The following is a 17,718-nucleotide window of genomic DNA, read 5'->3' on the forward strand; positions in this document are numbered from 1 at the left end:
GGGGGGGGGGGGGGGTCTTTAGGTCACAAAACTAACAGGACTTCATAATATAGTATTTTTAATACAATAATGCAGTGTTTTCTTTGTCATTTTTGACAAATACATCCACAAAGTACCATAACCATATGCCACAGCTTTAAAAATGCATCAGTATCACATGCATGTATGTTTACATACATTTATTAAATATGTGGAAAACAAATATGTATGTCACATATTTATAATTAATGTTGTCCATATATGCGAGAAACCAATACTATACTGTAATATATGCAGATATATGGTATCATATATTGATGACCCCAAATATTTTTTTCACATGTTTGGACATATAAATGTTCATATATGTTGCAGGCATATATTGTGTTCTCAGATAAGTCAAATATATGTATAGATATGTGGAAAACAAATATGTATGTCACATATTTATAATTAATGTTGTCCATATATGTGAGAAACCAATACTATACTGTAATATATGCAGATATATGGTATCATATATTGATGAAACCAAATATTTTTTTCACATGTTTGGACATATAAATGTACATATATGTTGCAGGCATATATTGTGTTCTCAGATAAGTCAAATATATGTATAGATATATGTCATACTATGTAAAATATAAGTACATATATGGCCATATATTACATTTTTGTATGGGAATAGGGGGTGTTTTCAGCATAAAAATGCAACAAAGTTATATAAGCAAATGAAAAACTGAAGTGAAATAAAGCATTGGCCGTTTCTCAATGTCAAGGAAGGATCCTAGGAAGCCAAGATTTTGAGGATGCTACGTCATCGACATCCGTAGAAAGACTGTTCCAATGTCAAGGATTGTCCGAATTTCAGCCAAGGACTGAGTCCTTCGTTCGAGAAATATCCCATATACAGGAAAGGATGCATATGTGTATCCTTTGCGCTCTTCCTGCGCTGAAATCACCCACAATCCTATGCACGCAGCGCCGAAAGCACACCTTTCATTGACGCAATGACGTGCACTTGCTAGCCTGTTCCACACATTCAAAGAAATCAAACCATAGATGTCCATAAATTAAGTTATGTGTAATAATGTAAAATAAAACAGGGAAAGTATTCAACACGCTTACTGAAATGTATTTAATACTCCATTGTAAAAAAATTAACTGTAATTATGCAGCTGTTTGCCAGTAACTTACTGTAGATTTAAATGTATGTTAAAAAAGTCTTTGTCTTTACAGAATAAAACTATAAAATATCAGCCACATGCAGAACCAGAAATATTTATCAATCTTTTTCTGTTTTTCCTTTAGATTTTGGTTTCCAGAATGCTTTGCATGAGGCTGTTGTTTTATTCTATATAAAGATAAGATAAAGACTTGTTAATGTTTAATGTTCATTTAACTTTGAACAAACTGTTGCCAGTAAATAACATACATTGAAATCTACAGTAAGTTACTGACAAACAACTGCCAGTAATACTGTAATTTCCACATAATTTTTTTACAGTGTATGTACAAAAGCCTTTGTTGGTAATAAAAGCTTTAAGACACCCCCTGGAGAAACTTGCATGCTGTTGGAGCCAAAATGTAGTTTTTATTGCACCACTTGAGGGTGCTATGGTTTAGGAAACACCTGTTAATATAAATTAAAATGGTTTGGGTAGTGTGTGCATGGGTGGCAGGATCTATCGTTATTACCATAGCCGTAAACATAGCTATAGCCATAGCCATTATATTATCATGCAGTTTAACTTTGTAAACCTTCGAATTCTTCATTAAATGAACATCGTTATGCAAAGGATATTGGAGTAAGTGCGGACATTGTTTATTCCAATTCAAACTATAAGTAAAGAAACACCTTACCAGCCAGTACATGTGCATTGCTCAGGTGTGATTTTGACCCTTTCATTCTTCCACATAAACAAATCTTGACGTTTCTGTGAGTCTCTTCTACAAACAATATTAGGAAAATTAGACCTTTCCTAAATTAACATGCCACGCAGGTCTTAGTCCAAGCTCTTGTACTGTCCAGACTGGACTACTGCAATGCCTACTGGCTGGACTTCCAGCCAGAACAACCAAACCCCTGGAGATGATTCAGAATGCAGCAGCAAGAGTGGTCTTCAATGAGTCAAAGAGGGAGTATGTCACTCCTCTTTTTGTCAAGTTACACTGGCTCCCTATAGCAGCTCGCATCAAATTTAAAGCTCTGCTCCTGGCCTTTAAAACCACCACTGGGTCAGCACACCCTTACCTTCACCTGCTTATACAGCCTAACGTACCCTCTCGATTCCTGCGCTCTGTCACCGAGCAACGGATTGTGGTCCCATCTCAAAGAGAAAAAAAAGAATTATCACATACCTTCTCAGGAGCTGTTCCACAACTGTGGATTGATCTGCCGGTCGCGACATGATCTGCTGACTCTGTAGCTGTCTTTAAGAATCAGCTAAAAACCCATCTCTTCTGCCATTACCTCACTTCCTAATTAGGGATGGGTGATAATTTGCATGTGATTGTCATTGCAAATCTTGTTGTAGATCACTGACAATTGGGGCAATTTTGTATTATGGCAGATATATGCGATATGGCCCAGCTTGAGGCTATGTTTACACGTACATGGTTATTTAAAAAAAAAACTTTGTTTGCACCCCTCGTTTACGTAGATTTCGCCTCTGAAACAGTTTCTTTCTAAAAATTCCGGCCAAAGTGGATATTTTGAAAACCTTCATTTGCACGCTTGCATGTAAACTGAGACAAACGGATGTTTAGGCAGCCAACGTCACGATATGCGCCAGAGCTCGCACCTACGTCAAAAGTGTGACCTATGTTTACATGTGACTGCTACTCTGAACGCTTCCATGATCACTTTTATGTTTGTGCAAACTCATTTCGAGTGTTTGTATTTGCAAGTACAGCTGCTGCATTATGTCGAGGAGCAGAGATGAGTGCTCGGAGGTCAGCAATTTTACACGTGTTTGACTTCATCCGGCGCTGCAAGAACCGACAAGCGGATGATGTCAACATACCGTGAGAGCGAGTTGAGAAACCCACATACAGGTCTAATTTCGAATCGATACTTTGACGTCATCAGACACCTACTGCAACAACTCCGCCCTCCAACACGAAGAACCAGTCCGCGTCTCCACCAGCGCCGCCGGTGATTGGCTTACGTTGGCTCTTGACGGCAGATATGCAAGGGTATGTGTAAATGAACACTTTTCTGAAAACTGACATGTGTGCACGATATTATTTTTGAAACCGGAGAGGTTGAAATGGCGTTTATGAAAATAGCCGCCCACGTGTAAACGTAGCCTGAAAGTGAATTACGGCTTTGTGTGGTAAATGCTGCTCCATCTAAATAGCAGGTGATGGCGATTTACTACTAATCAAGGAACCCGCTTTACTGACGAGATGCGCATGTAATGGCATGCAAATTATCGGCCATCCCTCTTCCATCTTTCTCTTTCTCTTTATTTCTTGATCTCTATTTATACATTCTTACAAAAAAACTAACCAACCCTTGGCTATGTATACTGTGTTAGACTTGATGAGACTATTTCCAGTGCACTAATGTATTGCTGGTTTTGTGTTGCTATTATTGCTTCTATTGTTTACTTCATTTGTAAGTCCCTTGGACAAAAGCGTCTGCTAAATGTAAATGTAAAATGACTAGACCACACTAGCCACTATAATCGAATGTATACCGGGAGCCAGAGCATCTGAGATTAGATCCAAATTTAAAGTGCTGTCTAAAGTTTAGCGTACCGTATACCGTAGCCCTTAAGAATGTAGCTAGAAAAATGGAACGAGATTGGAGAAGCACAAAGTTAGAGGTATGACGTACTGCATGGAAAGAGAGTGTTCAACACTATAGATAGGTATATCTGGTGGTTTTTATAGCCTATCTCAGCAATCTTATTGAACATCATAATAATCCTCTTTAGCACAGTTGCAAAACTAACTAGAAACAAAGAACAAACAGAAACCGATACTAAACTCCAACACAGTAGTAACGACTTCATGAACTTCTTTACTAACAAAATTGTGGTTATTAGGGAAAATATCGAAGCTTTGCAAGCAGACACCATTTTACCCAATATATATAAAATGTTACTACCCACCTCTGCCTTTACATGATGAACTCCGTTAATCTTTAAGGCACATAACACTGCAGGAACTGGTCACTCCGGCATCCAAAAAACCTCTCACTGCTGAAACATCACTTCTGGTGGCCCAAAATGGCATAGGATATCAGAAGATTTGTGAGCGGGTGCAGGGATTGCATCATTTTCAAATCTCCTTGGCATCTTCCTACAGGAAAACTTTGTCCTTAATCGATTTCTTGTCGTCCTGGTCACATCAAGGAGTGGACTTTGCAACAGACCTCCCAGCATCTCAAGGTAACACCTTTTTTGTGTTGGTAGATGGCTTTTTAAAATGATAAGACTCATATCCCTTAAGGCTCTGCCTTTTGCAATGGAAAGTGCAGCGTTACTGTTTCAACATGCATTTTGCTATTATGGAATACCTGAAGATATCTGGAAAGCGTTTTTTTTTTTTATTCCTAGATGTGACCGTCAGTCTCTCCTCCGGATACCACCTGCAGACAAACGACTAGACTGAGTGGAAGATTCAGGAAGTTTACTTTTTTCCAACCTTCTGCCATAGCCACCAGAACTCCTGGAGACAGTTTCTACCGTACTCGGCTACCAGCCACCGATATTCCCCTCGACAGAAGAACCAACAGAAGTCCCATCAGCGCAGCACTGGTTTTAGGAGAGTTAGAGAGTCTGGGACTCAGCTCACCACCACCTGCAGGGGGCTGTCAGATGCCAGCAACGCCACGCTGCCCACACCAAGATGTCTACTTTTTCGTGTCAGTGACAAACATCAATTTAACTGTGCTGCTCAGTAGGGATCTACAGTGTAAAAAAAAGCAGCATGCATTTAAAACAACAACTTTGTTTTGCAAGTAAATTCAACATTCTATTTTAAGTTGACTTATAAAAAACAAGTTGAAATTGTAAAAGTTGCAAGTTGAAAACTTAAAAATAGTATATTGTTAAAGTGTATTTTTTACAGTGTAGAAAAGTTTCAGTAAGATTTTGTTGATAAAAATGTTGTTAAAAAAAACATGCTGATAAGTTAAACTTCCTTCTTTGAGATATTCAAAGTAAAAAAAAAAACTTTAAAAAATACTCACTTTCTTTTTAATACAATAAGTAAAAATAATACTCACTTTCTTTTTAATGCAATAACTACCATTTCTGTCCTTTAGTGTGACAATGTCCTATGATGTGACACACATGAACCACAGATTTGTTGAAAATTGCAGTGGGGAATAATAATCATTAATCATTTTTAAATGGTATAATCATTATCAGTTTGAAAGGATGAAAATAAAGTATTGTGTCTTTGAAAATGTCCAACAAGTAATGTGGAAAAATAATGTTATTCATAATTTTACATTAAATAAATAAATAACACAAAATAAAAATATGTGTCTAATAATTAAGATAAATATCTCCCATGCTATTTATTATTAAGGGGTTTATAATAATAATAATAATTATTATTATTATTATTATTGTTGTTGTTGTTGTTGTTGTTGTTATTATTATCACACAGGCCAGATTTACTGTACAGTTCAGAAAAAATGTCCACAAAAAACCGTGAAAGAGCTGACAATTTATTAACCATTTATATTTTCAAAAACATCAGACTTTACACTAAGCTACAAACACTGTAAAAGTAAAAAGTTGGATCAACTTAAAAAAATTACGTCAGTTGATAACATCTAAAAAAAACTGTTTGTTTTCAACTTATGTTTATTTGAAAAATACATTATGTGAAAATTGTAAGTTAAGAAAGCTTGACATTTTTTAAGTCAATCCAACTTTTCACTTTTTACAGTGTAAATGTAATTTTCTTTAGAAATTTTTAACAAAGAAGGTTTTAAACAAAATATTTTTACTGTTATTTGTCAACTGTGTTTATAGAAATATTGATCAAAACATTTTACTGTTATGGTTTCACAATTTAAACATTATTGTAATGTATCTACTTTATAGTATATGAAACAGAAAGTTGAAGAGTTGAGAGCACAAATCCTCCTCATCTTGTGAAGCAACATCATTTATTTTCTCCTTATTAGATTGACAACAGCAAGACTATCTGGTGTCAAGAGACTAAAACTGGTTTTCATTTGATTCTTTATATGAGGGTTATTTTACAGAGTCTTCTGGACTTTACGTGCAGTCACCCGCACATCAGTCTGCATGCCACGGTTAGCCAGCTCATCTTTCAGCTAAAACACAGGTGGATAGGCAGATAACTAGCATTCTTGCATTTGAACCTCTTTTGCATGAACAGTCCTAGTAAATGTCACTTACTTTCTTCATAACAAACGCAAGGTTTCCATTGTCTCTTAGGTCTAACAATGACGTGACTTTCATTTGAAGTCCTACCACATTTTCTAAAGAGAGGTACACACACAACAAATAACAACATATAAAAATAGATTGATAGCATTATGTATAGATGACATTAAATATATATTGTGATAAAAAGAACGTATAAAATATTACACGGGTGCAACTAGGGATGGGCGATATGGTCTAAAATCCATTTTGCGATATACATAATAGACTCGTTTCAGAACACGTTATAAAAAGTGTTAATTCTAAGTCCATAATGCCAATTTTGCGTGTGAAGCAGCAGTTCACTTATGTGCGATCTGCCGGCATTGGTGGACACCCCTGTATATTTTCCTGCTGCTTGTTGGACGGCTTAAATCCGAACCAATTCCAAATAATAGAGGTTGCACCTGTCTTTTTAACGAGCTCCTCTGTTTCGCCGACGCTTTCAGCCATGTTGATTCAAGATGACGACTATAATGATGCGCTGCAGCTCGCGGCTCTAAATTTCGCGGGTAGATAGCGTCATCAACATGCATTATCGCGATAGTGCAATAGAATTAAAATCTCTATCGTATGCCAATTTTGTATCGTTTATATTGCATATCGTTTATATTGCCCATCCCTAGGTGCAACAGGTGATGACTAGGGCTGTAGGTATTTGCTTTGACAACAATTTAATTTGAGACACAAATGTGGGGTGGTGATTGCGCAGTGGATAAGACACAAGCCTTTGGTGTGAGAGAATATAACATTGGGCTACACTGTAGTATAGTATTGATACACATCAGCTTTAATAGCATTTTCTAGGGTTGCTGTAAAGATTTGAAATTCTTAATTGCCCTTAAGAAATGCTGTACATCTATATGACAAGCAATATTCTCGATGTTGATAAATGACGTATCACATGATCACACTTTAGCCTTAAATCATTTGAGGAATCATGATGTATTTATACACAATGTATATTGTTTTGTAGGGCAGCAAATATATCGAAATACAGCAATTGTGCATTGTTTACAATATGATGTTAATATTTTGAAAAGTTGTGTATAGTCAAAGTTTTAGGTTGATGCAGAGAGTAGAGTAATGACTTATTTTCCCAGAAATCATGTAAAAATGTATATTTGTTATATAATTTGCAGCCTGAAGCACATGCTGCAGACGCACTTAGGGTTGGTGTTCGAATTAAGGGGGGTTTGGCGGGTTCCCAGACCTCCTATAAGCCTTGAGGGACCCTAATTTATTTAAATTAAAATACAACATGAATTTTAAAATTCTCATGTTGCGCTGGCACAAAGTGATACTGTCCATTATTTTCACACCAGTGGCGAGGCTACCCACTCAGATTGACGGCTGGTCCACCCAGTTAGAAGAGACATATTATATGAATATTTTATTGGGAAAGCAGAAGAAATCACGCAAAAATGAAAAAAGATAATATATGTTTTTCGTTTCGTACGTTCAGCCTAATTCACAACATGTGCGCACACACATGAGTTTATTCTTATACTTGTTCTTACGTTCTGAAGTGAAGTGTTTTACATGAACGGCCGCATACACAAGGTTGGTAATTTGCATAAACACGCCCAAACCAGCTCCATATAAGGGTTTTCCGTAGCGCTAGTCCACAGAAAATGTTAGAGCAGTTTGTCATGAAAGCAAAAGAGCTTGAAAGAAATCCATGATCGTATTTATTATCGGTAAAGTTCGGTTTTGCTTTGCGTTTTTAATTTGGGAGGTTTTGCTATCGTTGGAAGAAGCCAGTGCAGTACACTGACCGGATTAACATTAAATAAGTTTTAGATGCGTTAAAAATATGACATTTAATTAATATGACAGAGACGCGCATCTGTATCTAAAATAAAACATACAGGAGATAAAGTGATTGATGTTTGGACCTTCTCATTACATTTACATGACTTAAAATGGGTATTTCAACAAGACAACAACCCCAAACACACAAGCAAGAGGGCAAAATCTTGGTTCCAGACAAAAAGGATTGAGGTTATGGAGTGCCCAGCTCAATCCTCTGATCTCCACCCCATTGAAAACTTGTGAGGTTACATTTTTCTGATGCAAAACCTAAAAATTGGGTTGAAATACCTGTTTGGTTGACATGATTTGACACAGATGTGCAGCAGTAATCAACAACAATATTTATGCAACTAAATATTAATAATTCAATAGTTTAAAGTGAAGTTAAATCTTAAGAAATGTCTTCAGTTTTAAGTCTCTACAAAGACAAATGTTGACACTGCTATTTTTGAACAGCTTAATATTCATTTTATATGCTTCCCTTTAAAAGAACAATACAGGCTTTTAAATTGTGTTAATGCTTTGATTTGTAATTGAATGTGTAATGTTTTCAATACATTTGAAATATGGAAATAAACTCTCTCATTTTTAAAATGTTTGCACTTTATTCACTTTTATTAGTACACCACTATTATTTTGAACATAACTGTAGGTCATTCTGATTCATGCAATGACTATATTATATACGCATTTTTATCTTTAAGTACAAAATAATAATCTGAGTATGTAAGCGCTCTCTCTGTGTCATTGGTGTTTACAGTAATCTCTAGATTACCAGAATTGCTTCTCTGGTAAACATGCAAACTATTTATACATAAGTACGAAAATACTGGTAAGTTATGTGACATATGGTTGATTTTTCTGTCTGATTTTGGAATTATGTAACATACCATTTGTAGTATTTGCTGGCGCTGCTGTGGAGTTTGTTGAAAGAATAAATGCATACAAACATAATTTAAGACCCTTTGAAAACTATTGACAAGCTCAATGTGTGCTCCAATTCACAAACTTTGAATTTGACAGTGTACAAAATGAGTAATCATTATTTCTGGTATGTTTTCCAGAATGTGAAAGATATGACAACTCTTAGATGTGAACTCATAGATTTTTTAAAGGTCTATCATTGCCTGTTTTTGTTGTTGTTGGTGGTGGTGGTGGATATGTTGTTGTTGTTGGTGGTTGTGGTGGTGGTGGTGTTGTTGGTGGTTGCGGTGGTGTTGTTGTTGGTGGTTGCGGTGGTGGTGTTGTTGGTGGTTGTGGTGGTGGTGTTGTTGGTGGTTGTGGTGGTGGTGTTGTTGGTGGTGATGGTGTTGTTGGTGGTGGTGGTGGTGGTGGTGTTGTTGGTGGTTGCGGTGGTGGTGTTTTTGGTGGTGGTGTTGTTGTTGGTGGTTGCGGTGGTGGTGTTGTTGGTGGTTGCAGTGGTAGTATTGTTGTTGGTGCTGGTGATATTGTTGTTGCACTGGCTATAAAAGAAAAACAGATGTGTTAATATTAATAGTCACATTAATACTGTTATTAAAACCTACAATGAAGATCTTACTCAGAGACACAACTGATATGAACACCAGAAGATTTCGTGAAAATCCAATGAGTCCCATGATTGCAATGCGACCAGAATGTTCTGTAATCAAAAAAAGCTTTATTGTTATGACTAATAATATTATATGTGAATTCAATCTTAATACAGATCTCTTAATAAAAGCCTTATTATTAAACATACAGCTCTGATTTTTAAACCTGATTGAATGAAAACCTGCACTGAATTTCATATTAACAAGTTTTCTTGGCAACTGCAAACAGTCTAATGTTACACATCGAGTTATAGTCCTATATTACTGTAATTGTATAACAAATGCCAAATGTTTTGAGCATTGGTTTCTATCATAATGCTTCTGCTCCTCTTGTATAAAAGCAGCTAAAATTACTCATCGTTTAATAAAACATGAAAGTACCGTAAATCAAATCAAATCAAATATAATACAAACGTACTTAAGAGACTAGGGATACATAACAATTAATTGTGATGAATCTGTAACAGAATAAACGTTTTTGTTTACATTATATGTGTGTGTGTGTGTGTGTGTGTGTGTGTGTGTGTGTGTGTGTGTGTGTGTGTGTGTGTGTGTGTGTGTGTGTGTGTGTGTGTGTGTGTGTGAAGTGTATAACAACTTTGTATAGATAAATGCACACACATACATGTATATATTTAAGAACATGTGTACATGTGTAAATTTCTGTATAATTTATATTACACTGAAAAAAATTATTCATTCAATTTACTAATTTTTTTAAGGTAAGTGGTTGCAATCAATTTATTTAAGCTACATTTAAACAAAAGTTTTTGTTTTGTTTAGATTTTCTATTTTTTTAATGTAGCTTAAATAAATTGATTGCGACCACTTACCTTGAAGAAAATAGTAAATTGAATGAATAATTTTTTTTTAGTGTATATATGAATATAAATACTTAATGCATAAATCTATATTTTATCATAAAATTATACATGCATGTGTGAATATTTATATATACATAATTATTATACACAGTTCACACACATATATAATGTAACCAAAAACAGTTATTCTGCTACAGATTAATGCAATTAATCGTTATGCATCCCTACAAGATTATATATATGACTTACCTCAAAAAGGTTTATTCAACGTCCTCTTACACCTGCTGTGGGTTAAACTGCTGAGCAGGAAGTCTTCTGCTTTTAAATGTTTCACAACCCCGTAAATAACTTCAAAAACCCTCCTATATGAAATAGATGAAATTCTTTGATTACACTTGCAAGTAGTTGTTGTTAGAATAAAGCGTAGTATTGTAGGTGCAAATAGATTTGCACAAAAAAGATTGTCTTAAATGTGACCCATGAAATTTGTTACATTTTGCTGACATTATTTTGTTAAGGAAAGAAATTGAAGGTTTGCAGGTCAAGTGTTCATGAAGCAAGCCTTTGGGGGGGTTTTGTACGAATTCCTTGCACTATAGGTCACGTAGGAAAGCATTGACACAGAAAAAAAAAAACGTTTTGCAATGAGCACCCTCGCAAAACAATTTGCAGAAGGAGGATATAAATGGATGCTTTTCAAAAACAGCCCAACAAATCTGACAATATGCCAATTCCTTACAGGGTCAGTGATTTCATTTAAAAAAGAAATTGAAACAGTTAAGTTAGTTTATTTATTTATTTCTTGCAGTTTTGCTCTTGATTTCATTGCCAAGGAATGTGCTTGCAGAATTCGGATTTCGTTATATAGTCACGTAATTTTTTTAATTCTTTTTTTGTGATTTTATCACGAATTTCCGCGTTTTTTCATGATATTATCACGAATTTCCGTGTTTTTTCATGATATTATCACAAATGTCCGCTTTTTTCTACCATTGTCGCTTCGGTTTAGGATTAGATTTACATAAAATGACATCCCTACCCAAACCCAACTCTAACCCTAATGCCAGGCGACATATAAAAAATAAATCAGAAAAAATAGTATAAACCAATATATAAAGTGACATTCTAATGCAAACACCAAATCTAAATCTAATCTTAATGGTTTAATAATAGGAAAAAGCAGCTGATGTACAAGTACCCAATACGATAATCACACGAAAACAGGAATTCGTTATAAGATCACGAAAAACGCGGAAATTTGTGATAATATCACGAAAAAAGAATAAAAAATTACGTGACTACGTCATTATTTTTAGGGGCTCTTTCTGTGGACTGAATAAAGTAGGCTATGCTTAGCCTGTAGATTGAGCTTTCTTTTTCTTTTTGTACTGTTTAACAGCAGAACTCGATGCCATGTTTTTATTATTGAAGTGATCTTTTTACTGTATGATAATGAGATTAACTGTGTTGGACTAAACTGCTGCCTTGAACTTGAAAACGGGACGCGCATCTTGTTCGCTGCAAAGTGCTTCCTACCCAAGCGCGCGTGCACAGAGCTGAATGAGTTTATGTTTGCGTATTTTTGGTTAATAGACAAATTCACATAAACATGTTTCAAAATAGCTGTCGAAATAAGTATCATAGTAAACAACTGATTATCTTAATCGAACATTTTTTTGCATTCGGTCTTATACCTGATGAAGTATCTGTCATTAAAATAACTAAATCAGAAAACAAGAAAGGAAAATCACTCACTGCTATGACTGGCTAACTGTAACTCTGTTACGAGATTAATCCATATTTATTTGAAATAGGCTAATTACTTTTTTTGCCAAAAATCCTTAGTTAAGTTTAAGGTTTATCATGGAGTTTGGATTTCCTGAACAAATTTTACGAAAGTTACTGCATTTAAAATAAGATCTTTTGTTTCATTAACAGTTTCATTTCAATCAAATGAGAGAAATAGAAAAGTTTAAAATGTAACCTTACATTATGTTTACAGAAATCCATGCAGTCAGTGCAGTAGCCTATAGGCATTTTTATCTAATGTGGGGTAATAGGAAGTAATCAACAATCATGAGATTCATTCATGCTTTTTGATACAGTTTGCACATTGTTTTCTATGGACCCCGTGAAGTATAACTTGGCCACCCCCTTTAATTCTAGCTCTCATTGGGGGGCTGAGCCCACCTAAAATGAAAGTCCTAGAATCACCCCTGCGTGACTATATCACGAAACCTGGTGAGACTGGTTAGCACTGCTAGTATCTCAAACTATCTAAAACATCGGAAATACAGATAGGCCTAAACTTTGATGTTATCAGCTCTTAAAATAGATTTCTGTGCTTTTTGAATATGATATTAAAGAAAAATAGTTATTGATTTGTTTATGGTTTAGAGAGTATTTTTTTAAAGAAATGCATTTGTATCACCACAAACCATTCCACTGTTTTTATCTCGTTGTTTTATGAGAATATTCTCATTGTATCGTTGCTTAGGCCAAGAATTTATGCTAGGTTAACAAATGCATAGACTCTCAAAATAAATGTGCTTAATGACACCTCTGAAGAACCAGTTTTGGCTGAATGGTTACATAAAGAATCTTAAACATCTTTCAGAACGTCTCAAAAAAGCTTCTTTAGATTACAAAAAAAATATGAAGAAATGGTTCTTCCTAGAAACTTGTTTTTCAAGAAACAAAAATGTTTTCTCTATGGAATCGCTTTAAAGAACCTTTAAAACAGCTTTAGTTTTAAGTGTATATTTCAAGTGCAACATATTTGCAACATGTAATCATAGCATTATTACGTTTTTACAACTACAAAACGAAAACATTTACAAATCTTTCATACCATAACCTCCTAAGACCCGAGCTTTGGTTTGTCTTTTTTTTCAGATTTCTTCCAGCTATTTTGGGTTTAAGAAGAACCAATAAATATACTAACCAAATAGTTTTCTTTGAACAACAGGTTCCAGTTACACAGAATTAAGTATTATGGTGCAAACAACAGAAAATTACAGGTCTTAGGAGGATAAAGATTGCTGTATAATTTCCCTTTATCGATAATGTTACCATAGTAACCCTACCCCAAACCTTACCCTTTTTATACAAAATAATTAAATATATAATGTATTATTTTTATATTATGCACTGTAATGGACAGAAATGTGTAGGAAAGTTTTGTAACAATAGTAACAATATAGTAAAACTTTTTTTTAAGATGCTAATACAGTCATACCCAGAACAGTTTATTAAAATCATGTACTGTTAGAAATTTAAAGCATAAACAGACAGATAAGTGTAATCACAATATCTTGCGAAATTTGCAAAAGTAGTTAAAATGAGGATGTGCTGCAGATGTGGTCCTCTGTGAACAGGGGCGTTGCACAAGATCTTGGGCCCTATGCATAAGCAGTCCTAATGGGCCCCTATGCCCCACCCTCATAATATATTCCAGACTTTTCAAGGGCCCTCTCTTCCTTTGGGGCCCTGGTAATCAGTACTGGTTTTACCCCCAATCCGACGCCCCTGTCTGTGAAGTATGAAGTACAGCTACGGGGTTTTTTTTGGATGTCGCAGCCTTTGAATTGGGACAAAGCTTCACTGTGGGGGCACGCATTTCAAATTGCATCGACTGAGAGATGGCAATGTCGCAAATCTGTGACATAGCATGCAAAAGTCAATGAGCGGATACGTCCGAAAGCTTAGGCAGCTGACTTTTTGCTTCAGAGGAATGAAGGCAGCTCCGTAAAGCTGAGAAACACATTCGTACAGACTTCATAGGTAGTATAATGAAATTCTGTTATAAAACCAGAGAACACCTTTGGGATTACTAATCATATATTTGAAAACTACAATACAAATTTTATCGCTTGAAATGCAATTAAAAGTTGTAAAAAGTGAAAATATACCCTACATTACATTTGTGCTCCAGCCGCTTCTTGAGCAGCATTTTATTTTTTCGAACTCGACCAGGCTCGACCAATCATATTTCCCGGGCACACCCACGCATAGAATTGTGGGGCAGGAAAATAAAAGGTATCTCAGGAGACAGGAAGTAAAGTAAACATTGGATTCGGACGTCCATCAGATTCGGACGTGCCTTGATGCCTTTATACCTTGGAATGCTGCCTCCGAAAGCAAAATGTTTGAGCTTTCGGATGCAGCCGGCTTTTGATTTCACTGCCGTAAAGCAACGTGTCGGAAAGCTTCTTGAGACACAATATTTGAATTTGGGGCTGATTTCGGATCTGTTCCTTGCAATTATATGAATTTAAAGATGTGGATTACAGCAAAACAGGAGAAAACGCATTTTGTCATGGCAAACCAACTAAATATTACAAAAATGGTTATATGATTACAGAAATGTTATTCATTTTAAGGTTTAAAAGTGTAGTCTTGTTTAATATTGTGTAATTTTAAAAGTAGTAATCACTACAGTGGTTCAGGCTGTAGGATTGCCGAAATGAGAAATGTTAATGGTAAGATGGTGTATGTGTATTTCTTGTCAATTATCACCCTTCTGCAGCTTATACCAGTTACAGAAATATGAAAGAAGAATAAAATAAAATAAAAAATAATAAAAATACAACATTACAAATAAAGCAAAACATTTTTGTTTTAAAATTTTCCTGCCTGGCTTACGTTCAGTAATAACATGCATTTCAGTAACTGCATTGTTTTTTAACTATTGAGGTGAACAGTAGTGATTTTTTCAAGTCTCTGTAATTTATCAGTGTTATTTATTTGGAAAACATGCTCAAAAGCATATCATCATACATTTTACTCCACTACATTTTATAAATACAAGTTGTTGTTTTACATTTAAGTACATACTAATTTTTGTACTTTCTTACTTTTACTTAAAAAAATCTTTTTTATTTTAACTCAAGTTATATTTAAGTAATTGGGTATTAATTTAAATTTAATGTAGTGGAATAAAAAAGTATGAGAATGAGCTTTAAAATGTAGTGAAGGAAACGTTTTACAAACAAAAGCCTTCTGATGAAGTAGATACTTGAAAAATGTTCTTACTGTAAGTAAAGAAAAAATACTTTACTATTGTTCACTTCTGCTATTGAAACTCTTTTCTTTGTATATTAACATAAACCACAAAGTCAATCACACTTGCCACATTTCTTTAAACCATGCCATATGATTCATCTGTTTCCAATAATACGCGTTTTATTGAACTTATATTTTTAATGTTGAAATGAATGGATGCAAAGAAAAGATTTCTATAATGTTTTACATTCTTTGCCTCTGTGTGTAAAACAACTTTTTGGAAATGCTTTAGACTACAACCCACAACACTGAAAAAAATTATTCATTTAATTTACTCAATCAATTAATTTAAGCTCCATTTAAAAAAAGTTTTTTGTTTTGTTTTGTATTTCAGTTTTTTTTAAGTAGCTTAAATAAATTGATTGTGACCGCTTACCTTAAAAAAATGAGTAAATTAAATGAATCATTTTTTCAGTGAATGTAGCATGTAATCAAATAGAATTTACACATAACATTCTTTTACTTTTTTTGTCTAACTAGTTATATTTCAGATGAATATCTAAGATGTTTCATTCCCTCACAGTCATTGAGCGTTTGTCTCCCTCTCGTGGTCAGCTGAGAAATTGACAGTTCACACGTATTCGATTTTAATCAATCAGTGTTGTTTTTCTCTGGAAAACATATATTCCAGAGAATATGATGATCATTTTTACTTCACTGCATTTTATAAATACAAGTTTTTGTTTTACATTTAATATTTCAGTTGAACTTATTGTACTTTTAATCAAGTAAGTAAAAGTAGGAAAGTACTAGTATGTAATTAGGTGTCAAATCAATTTGAATATGCAACATAAAGAAATAAACAGTATGAATGCTTTAGAATCTATACTTATTTTACCAAGACGAACACTAAAGTACAGATGCTTGGAAAATGTAAAATACTTAATTACACTTTTAAACATTTCTGTAGAAATGACAGTATTACTAGCAGCTGTTTGCCAGTAACTTACTGTAGATTTAAATTGATGAAATTTACTGGCAGCTGTTTGTTCAAAGTTAAATGAACATTAAACATTAAGTCTTTGTCTTTAAAGAATAAAACTAAAATAACAGCCTCATGCAAAGCATTCTGGGAAACAATATCTGGCATAAAAAACAAAAAGGGTTAATGAGGATTTCTGGTTTCTTTGCATGGGGCTGTTATTTTAGTTTGGATGGTTTAACTGCATTCTTCTTTCTTTTTTAATAGACTAAATAAGACTTACTGAAGCACGCATCTGCATTATCCATAAACTAGGTAATTTGGGCTAATATTGTTCTATAATTCACATGATATCAAATTAAAAATATATAATTTGTGGTTTAAGGACAATTACTGTACATACATGCCAGCATTTATCTTTCTGTTCATTCTGTTTTGTTGATTATTTATCAGTAATTATCTTCACCACAGTGCAAACAAATGCAAAGTTTTGCTTTAATATTTCATCTTGACAAAAACTCAACCAGAGGCGGACAATACTTATGTATTTTTACTTTCTACATAAAAGTAAATTTTTAAGTATTCGTATTTTATCAGCGTTTTTCTTTGGAAAACATACATTCCAAAGAATTTCATAATTTAAAGTTTTTGGTTTATATTTAATATTTAAGTACATTAAACATCTAGTTTTTTTTACTTTTACTTAAGTAAAAAGTACTTTTGTACTTTTACTCAAGAAAAGTAAAAGTACACAATTTTTATGTAATTAGGTATTTAATAAATTTTAATATGCAATATAAAGGAATACACAGTATGATTCTACGCTTTAGAATGTAGTGACATTTTTTTTAGTAAAGTAAAGTACATTTTTTCCCAAGACAAACACTTGGAAAATTTACCTAAAATACTCAAGTGGTGTCCACCTTTGAACTCAACACAAATAAAACATCAGCACACAACTATCTGAATAAAAAGCAGTAAACAGAGATGAAATTACAGTTATAGGGTCAATAAAGAGTTATTATATTTAATGTTTGGAATATCATTTCTATATAAAAATCATCATTTAATATTGCATATTAAAATTTATTTAATACCTAATTACATAAAAATTGTGTACT

Source organism: Misgurnus anguillicaudatus, chromosome 4 (genome assembly GCF_027580225.2).
Source record: "Misgurnus anguillicaudatus chromosome 4, ASM2758022v2, whole genome shotgun sequence".
NCBI lineage: Eukaryota > Metazoa > Chordata > Actinopteri > Cypriniformes > Cobitidae > Misgurnus > Misgurnus anguillicaudatus.